The sequence below is a fragment of the Aedes aegypti genome, chromosome 3, assembly GCF_002204515.2.
Source record: "Aedes aegypti strain LVP_AGWG chromosome 3, AaegL5.0 Primary Assembly, whole genome shotgun sequence".
Taxonomy (NCBI): domain Eukaryota; kingdom Metazoa; phylum Arthropoda; class Insecta; order Diptera; family Culicidae; genus Aedes; species Aedes aegypti.
In genome coordinates, this window is record NC_035109.1 from 45,632,564 (window position 1) to 45,647,476 (window position 14,913).

Below are 14,913 nucleotides of genomic sequence, written 5' to 3' on the forward strand. Positions count from 1 at the left end.
ATAACGAATTTTCGCTTGGAATGGAGTTAAATAATCCTGTATGAAATTCATTCGACTACCTTTTTTGCAGACTGCTTGAGGGCGCTGCCTTTCCCATCGATAGAACCGATTCACTTGATAAGTTGTTTAAAAACAAATACGAAAAGGAGGTCTTTTAGGGTAGTCTGATTTCATACATGATGAAGCGGACTAATGCACCAGTACGCATACATATGTATGGACTGTTCCGCACACAATGAACGATGCCCCTCTAATCCCGGGAGAAAACGGTATCGTTTCCCATTACTGGAGTGAATTGTAGTGAACTTTCACTACCAGCCCATAAGCTATCACTAACAGTGAACGCAGCAGCAACAACACAACAACAACAGCAGCAACAACATCAGCACTCTAATTGTGCAGCACGCGGGGCCTACGTGACGGTGACACAGTTCCAGTCATGGGTATCCCGGTGCACCATCCATCGCCAAAACACACGTGTGCGCGGTCGTGTGAAAATAAGCGATTAGAAAAGTATCTGTATGAAATCTAGTTGACTACCTTTTTAGACAAATTTTAAAGTCATGATGAAAACAGTTGATGTTTTATACGCCTATGAATGATGATTGCAACACCCCCACATGCCCCATCAAGTCGATCATTACGATAAACAAAAAAGTTAGGATCTCTTTTGAGTTTAGATCCAGGTTTTAAATACGTTTCGGTAATAACTGCTATATGCACGTTATTAACCGTAAGAAAATTAAACAGCTCGTCCTCTTTGCCATTCAGAGAACGAGCATTCCAATTTAAAATATTTAAATTATTATTTGGATCCATTAGAAAAACGTAATCCAATAACAATTTGATTTGTAAATTTTACACCTACTTGAACTGCTTCAGTCATAGTGGTGGCTTTGAACATTGCATCAATCATTAGATTCAATTGTTCAGTTAGAAAATTAAAATCAGAGGCAGACATGTCATGTGATTTCCCATTGGAATTTCCGGTAGACGAAGAAGCGGAGTTACCTGTGGCGGTAGGGTTTTTTTCCATTTGATTTGAAACAAGTAGAATGGGTACTGTTGGTGCTAATGTTTGCTCACCATGCTTGTCTTTATCTGTCAGCTATTCGGGTATAACACTTTGTTTCCATGCTACCAAACTACTCGAATGCGCAGTGAGGCAGTGAGAAGATTATAGAAACCATGATACATTTTGATACATTTCAGTAATGTTGCGTGTGGAGGCCCTAAAATAATGCGACACTCTTTTTACGAGGCTAGCTATAGGAGATCGCATAGATCACTTCTAGTCCAACCACCGAATCGTTCAGATCAGCCACGAAATTGTCCAATTTTAATCTGTAGTGTTGTAGTTGTAGTCTGTAGTTTGAATAAATCGTTAATTGTAGTGTGTAATAAATGTTGAGTTAGTGCAATAAAGTGTTTTAAAGTACAAATCGCGCAATTACCTGTGTTGGAGTGCCAAGAATATACTTGCCTGATTCGGGGACACCTACAAACCAACCCTGGGAACTACAGACTCCGGATACCCTCAATCCTGCCTGGAACAAAATCTAGACGATCAACGGACTCTCTGGTGGAACACTTGGTAAGGGCCACAACATTGGTGCCGTGACCAGGATCAGTGTTCCAAGGAACCGACGCTGCGTCGGTAAGGCCATCTTTGAGTCTACGGACAAAGGACTTACGCCATCATTGCAACTTGGTGCATTGAACTTGGCTACAAAGGACTTGCGCCATTACACCATTTGGCGGTTTCAAGTCGGCTTGGTGACGCCATTGGGACTTCTTGGAGTAACCGGTAGAGAATCAGCATTCAAGGCCTGTTGAACAGGCTCACAAGGTGAGTACCTGTCCAACAAATCTCTATAAGCTTTCATCTCTACCTGGTCATTTTTCTGTCCCTCTCGGTACTACGTTGATGTGGACTTGGTGGTTGAGAATGGCTGGACGGAACCAGTTAATTTGGATCGGAGTTTAACCGCTAACGGCTTGGCAGTATTCTGGAGTTATCTGGGCCGATTTGATGGTGCGACGCGGACTTCAACCGTGAATTTGGATCAATCGGCATAGAGAGACATTCTCGGGTTCGGAATCCTGCCTGACTTGGTACGAATCTCATTCGTTACCCGGAAACCGGCGTTTCAACGGAAATTGGTGTACAATTTAAACAATATAAGGCCTATAGAGACAGGCTCACAAGGTGAGTACCTGTCCAACTACGTTATTGGTGTGTCGAAAGGTGCTTCGCTTGTGAAATATTTGCAGAATCAGTTCTGGCCAACGACTTCCCAACGGCATTCTGGTGCTTCGTCAGCGTGTCACGCAGCTCGTTTTGGTGATTGACATCTCGTATTGGAAGAAGGAGTGTTTGCAGGTTCCAGAGAGAAATTATACAAGGCCTATTTGACCGGCTCACCAGGTGAGTTCCTGTCCAAATCCGTTTATTTCTCTTGGAAAGGTTCCCCGCTTTGCCCTGTACATTCGCAGACCAACTCCTGGTAATTCGACGCTCCGCCATCGCCATCAACGCTACGCACCATGGGAAAGAAGCTGAAGGCCAAAATCCACGTCAGGGACAACATTGTGGACTTCCTGACACGTACGGCAAAGTTCTTGGCCAGCAGCCAAGCAGCGGACGAGCACCAAATACGGTTTCGATTGGAGAAATTGGAGGCCAAATGGGACGAATTTGAGGAGGTACAAGCCGACATCGAAGAAACAGAAGACCACGAGGAGAGCATCGAGACGCATCGAGAGGTCAGGGAAAATTTCGAAGAAATGTATTTCGAGGTAAGGGCAGGGTTAGTTGGCAAATTACCACAAAATACGCAAACGCATTCGACACAAGGGCTTTCTTCATCCGTGCCTCATTTGGAGTCGTCTAACGTTCATACTTACGTACGACTTCCTCAAATCAATCTTCCCGAGTTCGATGGAAGTTTTGAAAAATGGTTGCCTTTCCACGACACATTCAAGGCCCTGATTGATTCTTCTCCAGATTTAGGTGGTATCCAAAAATTCCACTATCTACGGGCGTCTTTAAGAGGTGATGCGTTGAAATTGATCGATTCCTATCCAATGAGCGAGGCTAATTATGAGGTTGCTTGGAATGGGTTGGTCGCTCGGTTCTCCAACGGTTACCTGCTGAAGAAACGCCATCTGAATGCGATGTTCGAGTTCCCGAAAATCCGGAAGGAGTCAGCTTCGAGTATCCATGACGTCATCGACTGCTTCGAGCGCAACACGAAAATTCTCGACCAGTTAGGGGAGCGTACGAGCAGTTGGGGTGCAATGCTAACGCATCTGTTGGTGTCTAAGCTGGATGACGTCACGCAGAAACGGTGGGAGGAACATGTATCGGACCAAGTCGAACCATCTTTCGCCTTGCTGGTAGAGTTCCTGAAAAAGCAAACGAGGGTACTTGATGCAGTTTTGGTCGATCAAAAGGTTTCTTCTACGCAAGGGCAATCGTCATCATTTGGAGTCAAACCACGTCCCCCCAAGATTTCGGTCAACTCGGCGACCGAATGGAAGGTTCAAAATTGCGTTTCGTGTGGTGAACAACATTCGATCGTCCAATGTCCGTCTTTCCATGAACTTCCGGTGGACAGGCGTCTGCAATTATCCAATTCGAAACGGCTTTGCAGCAACTGCCTGGGTCGGAATCATTTGGCACGTGACTGTCCCTCCAAATTTCGGTGCAAAACCTGTGCCAAAAAGCATCACACGTTGCTACATCCTGGATTTCCCGGTTCCGGTTCCACGTCCACGGCCAACTCGGAAGTTTCAACGGCACAAGTTACTCACGTCTCAACTGCAGCTGCTTCGGAAGACGCTTCGAACTCTGGTGGTACGGTTACTAGTTCGGTAGCATCAATTTCGACCAACATGGCGGTGAAGCACCTTGGAAATCACGTCTTCTTGCTCACTGTGCTGCTGAAGATTAAGGACAGCTGGGGAAGGACGCATTTGGCACGAGGTCTATTGGATTCTGGATCACAAGCAAACTTGATGTCGGAAAGGCTCTGTCAGTTACTCAAACTGCCTCGGCGTGCGAAACGGGTGGAGATCAGTGGCATTGGTCAGACACGAAGGAACGCAGCGTACGAAGTATCCACTTCTATTTCCTCACGTATTCGGGACTTTTCCTTGTCGATGGATTTTCTGGTTCTGGGGCAGGTCACATCGGATCAGCCGTCTTCTTCTCTTCCATTGGCGAAATGGGCACCGCCAGCCGGCATGCAACTTGCGGATCCCGAATTCTACGTGTCAGGCCCGATAGATTTGGTACTGGGGTGTCAATTCTACTACGATTTTCATCTGCTCGATGGTGGCCGGGTTCAAGTTTGTAAGATCGACAGTTCGCTTCCGGTTTTCGTCAATACCGTTTTCGGTTGGGTAGCTGCTGGTGAATCCGAACGATCTGGCACAAGCGCGATGGTTTCCTGCCATTTAGCGACTGCGGAACCACTCGACAAAGCAATGGAGAAATTTTGGAGCATCGAAGAGATTTCGGACAAGCCTCTGCGTTCCCAGGAAGAAGAAGATTGCGAACAACATTTCCGGGCGACGATCGATCGAGACGCTACTGGTCGATACGTTGCACGATACCCAAAGAAAATTGGATTTCACGAGAAAATTGGCGATTCGCTCAGCACAGCATTGCGTCGATTTAATCAACTGGAGAGGCGATTGGGTAGATACTCAAATCTACGCCAACAGTACTGCGACTTTCTTCAAGAATACCTGGATTTGGACCATATGCGCCCGATAGGAACTGTGGAAGATGCGCAGAATGAACAGCGAACAGTTTGCTACCTCCCACACCATCCTGTTTTCAAGGAGTCTAGTTCGACAACAAAAGTCCGGGTGGTTTTCGATGGCTCAGCGAAGACAACAACTGGTTGCTCTCTCAACGACGCTCTTCTCACTGGTCCGGTGATACAAGACGACTTGATAGACTTGATGATCCGTTTTCGCAAACACAACATAGCCTTGGTAGCAGATGTGGCCAAAATGTACCGGCAGGTGCGAATTCATTCGGACGACACACCCCTGCAACGCATTTTGTGGCGGTTTAATCAAGACGAGCCAGTTCAAATTTTCGAGCTGCAAACGGTTACGTATGGCTTATCACCATCGTCGTTTGTCGCTACACGCGTGCTCAAACAACTCGCGTTCGATGGTGGTAGCAAATACGAACACGCTGCCGCAGTAGTGACGGACGACTTCTACATGGATGATTTTCTCTCAGGAGCGGAGTCGGTCGAAAAAGCTAAATCACTGAGAAACGATGTGCAATCTCTCATGGCCGAAGGCGGATTTGAGTTGAGAAAGTGGAGCTCGAATTCACCAGAAGCATTGCACGATCTACCCCCTGATTCTCTCGAGGGACAAACGACGGTACATTTCGACGCAGAGCAGAAGGTGAAAACGCTAGGAGTAGCATGGGAGACGAGGTCGGATTGCTTGCTCATCGACGTACCTTCGACAAGAGAAGAGAAACAGTGGACGAAAAGGAGAGTTTTCTCAGCAATCGCTCAGCTGTACGATCCACTTGGATTGGTTTCTCCGGTTGTCGCGTGGGCCAAAATACAGATGCAGCACCTCTGGTTGTTGTCACTCGATTGGGATGATCTTGTCCCCGATGAGATTAGCGATAAATGGTTGGAGTTTTACAAGCAGCTTCCTCTCTTGCAACACTTCAAGGTTCCCCGTTGCATTCTCTCCAAAAACTACACCATTATGCAGTTCCACACGTTCAGCGATGCATCGGAGGTCGGTTATGGAGCGTGTATTTACGCACGATCGATCAGCGAAGGTGGAATCAACGTGCAGCTTATTGCGTCCAAATCTCGGGTTGCGCCAATCAAGCGGCTCAGTCTGCCACGTCTCGAGCTGTGTGCTGCTTTGTTGGGTGCGAAATTGTATGCCAAGGTCACCGGAGCACTCAAAATGGAAGGCACACCCTGTTGGTTCTGGTCAGATTCCATGGTCACGCTGCATTGGATACAGGCACCTCCAAACACATGGCAAACTTTCGTGGGGAACCGTACATCTGAAATTCAACTCCTAACGCACGGGCAAAAGTGGGCACACGTGAAGGGAACTGACAACCCGGCTGATCACGTGTCACGTGGATTGCTACCAAAGGATTTCATTCACAACACGCTCTGGAAACATGGACCACCCTGGTTAGGAGAAGAAGAAGAAACATGGCCGAAACAATCACACCTACTCCCCCCAGCTGAAGAAGTCCTCGAACGACGAAAAACTGTGCTGGTAGCGCAATCATCCCAAGAAGAAAGTCAACTTTTCGAACGGTACTCCTCCTATTGGTGTTTGGTGAGAATTACTGCTTACCTCCGTCGATTCATTAATCGCTGCCGTTCGAAAACTCATCAAATTGAATCCTTCCTCACCACGCTGGAGCTGCAAGAAGCGAAAGAAGCCCTGGTAAAATTAGTTCAACAGGAGAAGTTTACCGAAGAACTGAAACAACTGAAGCAGAAAGGTCCTTTGCCGAAGAAGTTTCCTCTCAAGAATGGTCGCCCTATCATCGATGAGAAAGGTATCCTGCGTCTTGGTGGCCGGCTCAACTACTCCAATGAGAACTTCCAAACAAAACACCCAATAGTCCTTCCTAGCAAGCACCCACTATCTCGCCTCATAGCCGCTCATTTTCACGCCCTCTGTTTGCATGCTGGCCCTCGCATGACTCTGGCAACGATGCGTCGTGAATTCTGGCCGATCAGTGGTAAAACTTTGGTCAATCATGTGTGTCGAAAATGCGTAAAATGTTTCCGCCAAAACCCTGTCCCTGTAACCCAACCCAAAGGCCAACTCCCTCAAGCACGAACCGTACCTAGCCGTCCCTTTTCGACCACCGGCGTAGACTTTTGCGGGTCACTCTATCTAAAACCGGTACACCGCCGAGCAGCCCCGCAGAAAGTTTTCATCTCCGTCTTCGTGTGTTTCGCCACGAAGGCAGTTCATCTAGAACTGGTGTGCGATTTGTCGACGGATGCTTTCATCGCCGTCCTTCGTCGTTTCATCGCTCGACGTGGAATTCCAGCAGAGATCCAGTCCGACAACGGAACTAACTTCCAGGGCGCGAAGAAGAAACTCTCCGAATTGCACCACATCTTCAACACCAAACCGAACCAGCGAGCAATCATCAATGAATGCAGTAGCAAAGGAATTTCCTGGCGATTCATCCCACCACGAGCACCCAACTTTGGCGGCCTTTGGGAGGCGGCCGTGAAAACAGCGAAATCCTCGTTGGCAAAGACGATTGGTTGCCATCAGCTGTCCTACGAAGACATGGTCACTGTGCTGTACCAGATCGAGGCGAATATGAACAGTCGTCCCCTAACACCGCTTTCCGAAGATCCTTCCGAGCTCAACGTCCTCACTCCTGGCCATTTCCTCATCGGTGAACCGCTGCTTAGCCTACCAGATCCTGACTACACGACAGTACCAATTAACCGACTGCAACACTATCAACAGCTACAACAGGTCATCCAAAACCACTGGCAGCGATGGAGAAGAGAGTACCTCACCGAACTCAATCAGCAGTGGCAGAAATCCAAACAACCCACGGATATTCGAACCGGTCAGATGGTACTTGTGAAGGAAGACGGCAAACCATCGGTCGCTTGGCCACTCGCACGGATCGTAGCAGTTCAACCTGGCAATGACGGCATCGTTCGTGTGGCAACTATCCAAACGAAATCGGGCACATACACACGAGCCATCAACAAACTTTTCCCTCTTCCAATCGACCGTGATCTTCAGCAGCAATATGACGTCCATCAGCAGTAATCGAATCAGCAACAGCTAAAAATTAGAACAGTTAGTAAAATATCTAAAATACTTATCTAGTGCAGGCATAAACAGCATAATTATTAGCTGAAATTGGATAAATTTGTTCCGCAAATTGTAGGTGGCCGGCAATGTTGGTGCTAATGTTTGCTCACCATGCTTGTCTTTATCTGTCAGCTATTCGGGTATAACACTTTGTTTCCATGCTACCAAACTACTCGAATGCGCAGTGAGGCAGTGAGAAGATTATAGAAACCATGATACATTTTGATACATTTCAGTAATGTTGCGTGTGGAGGCCCTAAAATAATGCGACACTCTTTTTACGAGGCTAGCTATAGGAGATCGCATAGATCACTTCTAGTCCAACCACCGAATCGTTCAGATCAGCCACGAAATTGTCCAATTTTAATCTGTAGTGTTGTAGAATAAATGTATAGTCTGTAGTTTGAATAAATCGTTAATTGTAGTGTGTAATAAATGTTGAGTTAGTGCAATAAAGTGTTTTAAAGTACAAATCGCGCAATTACCTGTGTTGGAGTGCCAAGAATATACTTGCCTGATTCGGGAACACCTACAAACCAACCCTGGGAACTACAGACTCCGGATACCCTCAATCCTGCCTGGAACAAAATCTAGACGATCAACGGACTCTCTGGTGGAACACTTGGTAAGGGCCACAACAGGTACCCATGGATCGAACAGGGGAGGAGTTCGAATTTCCTGCTACGATATCGGCAAAGGATTTACCGTGGGTGGATACATTCGAAATTGAAAGATTCGAACGGCTACCCGACGGATTAAAATTTGTTTGAGAATGAGCATGATTATGATCTTCATGATGGGTATGATTCATGATCAAGCGATCGTTAACTGAAAAATGAGCATTGTTCGATACTCTACCAGGCAAATTCCGGAAACGACCGTTATCGTAACGGATATTATCTTTCATCTGCCTGGCACGAGCCTCAATGACCCTTTTGCGTGAAGGGCAATTCCAAAAATTGGACTTATGGTTAGCCCCGCAATTACAGCATATGAACTTGGTGGTATCTTCCTTCACTGGACAGACGTCTTTGGCGTGAGATGAACCTCCGCAAATCATGCATTTAGCATCCATGCGACAATTTTTTGTACCATGACCCCACTTTTGGCACCGACGGCACTGAGTGGGGTTCTGGTAATTTCCTCCAGGTTTCTGGAAATGTTCCCAATTCACACGGACATCGAACATAAGTCTAGCTTTTTCTAAAGCTTTAATATTATTTAGAATTTTTTTGTTATAGTGAACTAAATAATATTCTTGAGGAAGCCCTTTCCGAACAATGCCAGATTGGGTTCTCTTTTTCATAATGATTACTTGGACTGGGGAAAATCCAAGTAAATCATTTATTCCATTTTCAGGTGATTTATAGTCACTTGGAAGACCTTTCAAGACAACTTTGAACAAATGTTCAGTTTTGTCGTCATAAGTAAAAAAAAATGTGCTTCTTCTCTTCAAGATATTTGAGAAGAAGTTCGCGATCTTTAATAGTTTCCGGCAAAACGCGACAGTCTCCATTCTTTGCGATTTGGAAGGAGACCTTGATTCCCCTAATGGAGTCAGTGGCGTAGCTAGGGTTTTTGGGGCCCGGTGCGGTGTTCCATTTAGGGGCCCTCAAGAAAGTAATGTGAACGCCGTTCAAATGCGAACGCTAATGTGAAATCAACTGTTGAAATAAACGATGACCAAATAGCTTTAATAGAATTATGACTAAAATTATGGAACTTATGTTGATATGATGATAATGTTGCTGTAGTCGTTAAATGACACAAATGTCAGTTAATGAGCCTACAGTTCTTTTTTTTTAATTCTTGTTCAAAAATACATTAGTTTACTTAAAATTATCAAAAGGACTTCCAGTGAACTGTCATGTAAGTTGATATATAAGCTGGCGGAGTAGCTCTGAAAAGCAATGATCCATATACAGCTTAAATTGGGAATTCTAGCGTAATGTTGACATTACCCGAATTTTGTGTTTTGTTCGATTTTGAAATTCTTGATGGCAGAAAAGCCTTACATTATGCTAACTAATTACAAAATGAACATCAAAGATTTTCTCAAGAGTTCATTTTGTGATTTTCACGAACTTCCTAAAAATTAATAAACCCTAAAAAATCCAATGTAGAATTCTCCTTAGGATAACCATAAAAGTTACCTTAGAGATTCCAGCATAAATGTCTTCAAAAAACCTTCCTGAAATTGTTCAAGAAAATAAGTACTCCAGGAATGTTTACAATGATTTAACGTTTTCTCATAACCTCCACCAAGATTCCCGTTTACATTATCTTTATGATTTCAAATCGTCTTTCTCAAAGGGTTTTCTAGATTTTTTTTTTCAAATTATCGTTCAGATTTTAACCAGTGAATTCCTTCAGGAATTACTCCAGAGATTGTCCCTAGGATTATTTCGGGAATTAAAGAATATAGAGTTCTTAGAGATTTTTTTAATTGCGACAGTTATCTTGTAGGAATTTCACAAGTTAATCCTCATGATATTCATGCATAAAATCTTCTGAGATATTCCTCAAAAATAATTCCAGGAGATTTTTTTTTCAAAGCGATTTCAGAGATTGTTTTAAGAGTTTCTAGAAACATTTGATCAATATTGACTTAACGGATTCCCGTCCCAAGAATTTCTTGAGAAATTTCATAAGAAAATTGTAAATAAATTCCTCCAGGATTTTATCCAGAATATTTTCAAGAACTGTTTCCAAAGAATTCCGGATTCTAGGGATTTTAAATTCAAGGATTTTGAATTTCTCCAATAGTTTCTTTTTCAGATATATTTATGAATTCTTCTATGCCTTTGATCAAGAATTTCACCCAGTGATTTCTCCAGGATATAAAGAAGATTCAACTATTAATTCTTCAAACCATTTTGCCTACGATACTTTAATTTTTCCGGACTATAGAAATTCATAAATTATTCCAGCAGTTTGTCATAAATTTTTTCAGCGACTCTTTCGAAGAACTATCCAGTGATGATTCTTGAAATGCCCTAGCAATTATTCTAAAAACTCATACAGGTATTCGTCCAAAAACCTAAAAAAAATTTTTCTCGAATTATCGTCAGTAAGTTAATTACGAAATCCGTCCATTTGATTCCATCAGGAATATCTTAAGAAAGTTCTTTAGGATTTTTTTCAGTAGGTTCTCCAAGTAATCTTTAAAATTTTCGTCTTTAGAAAATCCTACTGATATTTTGTATTACAAAATATATTCGGGAATTCGTCCAAAAACTTATCAAGATCTCCAGATCTCCCAGAGAATTCTCCTGGAATAATGCCGATACTCTCACAACGTATTCGTTCTTAAACTTTTCCAGTGAAAATCTTTCAACTTTGGTTCTTCTTTGAATGGAGTTTTCTAGTGATTCCTTCATCAATTTACTGATACGTTTTTTAAAGAATTCTTGGGGAATTTATTCTAAAACTCTGTCAAGAAATAACAAAAGGATTTATTTCAAGAGTTCCTCATAACAAAATTCTTCAAGTCCCATAATTGCCTAGGGTCGGTGTTCTCTTAGTGGACAGTCCCCTATAGTCGCACTAGTGGCCATTTTGATATAAATCATTTCAAAACATTTTTTGCCATGAAGGTCAGCTGCTATTTATCTAAGTACCATTGATACACAGATCGAATTTGTTCATCAAATGATCGAAATAATTAGTTTTGCTTAAAATTTGAGCTCCCTTGCGCCTATAGTAAACCTATTGTTCCTAAAGTAGCACTACTGAGAGGAACTATTTTTTTTATTTCACGAAATAATTAAAGAATTAAGAACTTTTTTTACATCAAACGACAGCTTTTGATCCACACTTTGTAGGAAAAAATATAAAAGTTTTGTAAAAAAAACTGTTTTGATAAGTATTTTGCCAACGACGTCATCCTAGTGCTACTATAGCGTTAGCGTTAGCGTAGTTACGGTATACTTCGTAGATTGGATACTAGCAACATTCATGTTTCTTTTTATTAATCTCATCCTGACTACTTTCAGGAACAAGGCAGGGGAATATACCTTATTCAAATAATAAACAAGAATACTAAAATCATGAATATCACTATTCCCGGCCTCGCCCATCTTTACCGTAACTTGGGATAGGGGAAGGAAATGTTGATGTAGCACTTACTTAATGAGAGGCCGCCGACTCAGCGACACCCTCATTAGTGCTACGGAGTTGGAGGTTGGGGAAGGTATATTGTCAGGATTCGCTTAGAAAGCTGGCGATAGACCATAAACATTTGTTGTTTAAGTGTTTTCAATTTAATCTTTTGAATGCCGGCAATCAAAAGAGAATACAATAGTTTATTTATAGTATAAAAAGTATTTCGCGAAATGCTTGTCGATTAGGCAGTAATATTTTTGCTCAATAGCCAGTAAAAAGCAAAACCGATCCCTCCAGGGTCATCGGATTGTATAAAATAACATTACGCGTAAAAAAAAACCACCCGTTGAAAAAAACAAACCCGGTGGTACTGTATTTTTAGATTATCGAAAAACGAAAGGAAGCACGTTCGAACTTAACACCCTAGGATCTGTTTTTTCTGCTCAAAATTCTACGAAAAGCAGAATCGATCCATCCAGGGTCATTGAACGGTTAAAAGGCATCCACAACCGATTGTAATTTGCGTAACACCCGCCCGGACAGAATGCGCAATCTGAACATAAGTATCAAACTCCGAAAATAACATTTTCGGACCATAACGACATAACGACCAGAAGTTCCACGACGCGGACAAAAACGATCCGGAAGGCTCACAAAAGAAAAAGTATCATACTGGAACAAACTCACCGGATTGATTCTCTAAATTCATGTGCTGCCTGTCACTTCCGGATGGTTCGGTGAACTTGAGGCAGCCAAAAGCCAACAGTACTGATGACACAAATCAAACAAATCACTTTTTCATTTTTCACTTTTCACTATTCCATTTCTGAATGTAAAATTGTATTCTTATATAACTGTATATTAAAATGGACAGAAAATTTTTCAACGAAAACACGCGCGAAACCGTGAGCAAAATCTATCGGATGACGCAAAACAGAACTGTCCTGCTTGGGCTGCACGTCGTCATCCTAGTGCTACTATACGAACAGAAATTAGAAATAGTGCTACACAGTTAAAAATAATGAATATTACATGTCATCTAAACTTCATTTATGCCACACAGCAAAAAAATCTTAAATTTACATGGCACGTAAACTTTGATAATTGTCATGTGAATCGAATTATCATTTGATATTAAACGATAAATAATGTAAACTGCCTCATTGCATTCAGGAATGCTTGCAAACTTGAGCGAAACTGAAACATTTCATGATCTTGCATCCAACATTCACCAATATTGCATGCTTTCTTGCATATTGAAAGTGAAATTGAAGACAAGATCGCTCAGTTTACATGATTACACGCTGAATATTCTGCCAAAAATAATGCACATGGATGGATCGACGGCGTGTCATTCCATGTGCATTATTTATGATTGAATTTTCAGCGGGAAAATCATGTAAACCGAGCCGTTTTGCAAGCAACATTCTTTGAGAGAAGGCGTTTCGCGTTCAATATTAAGGATTTTGGTAACAATGTTGTATATAATAGATGTGTTTATAGGTTTTATCATTGAATAATACATGAGAAATGGCTTTGCATGATTAAGGCTAATATTACGTTACATGTAAATCTAAGATTTTTTGGTGTGATGCTGTTAAAAGTCCTGTATGGCAAACTGGAGAAACTGGCATAGGAATTATCTTAGAAATTCTTTGAAAAATCTTCAAATGCAAATGAACAGTATAGTATTTTTTAAAGAGCTCCTTTATGAAGCTAAGGAAGATCTCCTATACCTTTCTGATTCATATTATGGACACTTAAGGCCTCAGTGAAATTTAACTCGTCAAAAAGCATATAAAATAAATCATTATGTATGATTCTTCTGCATTATCGAGCCTTCAAAACACTTAACTTTCGAATGTTGGGTGAAGATTTTGATTCCGCAACAGAAATAATTTTAAGTAAATGGAAATGTGTGGTCTTTTCATGATTCTTTTTCCGGACGCCTCTTCGCTTTTGCCTCATATTCCGGACACTTTGATTCAAATTCCGAACAGCTCATGGAAATCGTAGTTAGAAAGATCAAATCATCAATTTAAATCGACAAACCATTGAATAGACGTCTGAGGCAATTGGGAATTGTTAATTTGTATAGAATCTATGGAAAAAAAATCACTATCAGAATTTATGAAGTTTTTTCTCGAGGAATCTGAAAGGAAATTCCAAAAGAACCAGTAAAAAAAATTCTTAAAAAAGTCTCTATTTTTAAGATTTTTTAAAAATAGAGACTTTAAAAATAATGCCTTGCATTAAAATAGAGGCTAAGATCTTCTACCAGCCTTGAATATGTACAAACCATGTCCCGAAGATGGTTACTGATTTCTATTCTAAATTATTATTGAAATGAAATACGGTGAGGTCTGTAACATACCTCCAAATCAGTTTCAGATACGGTTATGGGCCCGTATATATAGGTAAATCCGTATGAATTTCAAAATTAAACCGAGTTATCGAGAATGAATTTTGAGGTATTTAAGCTTTTCTAATCACTAATACCATTGATTATAGGGCCCTACACGATCAAGATCACCGTCAAACTGAGTTTTCATCTGCTTGTAATTTGTTAGTTTTCTAGAAATCAAATTCTTTGTAGTAAATGAAACACTTACCACGATTTGGGGGCCCCTATGAACTCGGGGCCCGGTGCGGACCGCACCCACCGCACCCCCCTAGCTACGCTACTGAATGGAGTTCAAGATCTCCTGCCTAAATCCCGCAAATTCGGAACAACTGACCACGATAGGCGGCACTCTTTGCTTCCTCACTTGAATCAAAGAGCCTGGACTAGAGACTGCTTCGATTTGGTGTTCGGAAAATTTGTCTAGAGCATCGAACTGATTGCTCATTTCGATGCAACTATCAACATTATCCATTTCACCCTTGGAAGAAAGTTCGCATCCCGGAGAAACGTCCTTTCGTCTATTCTTA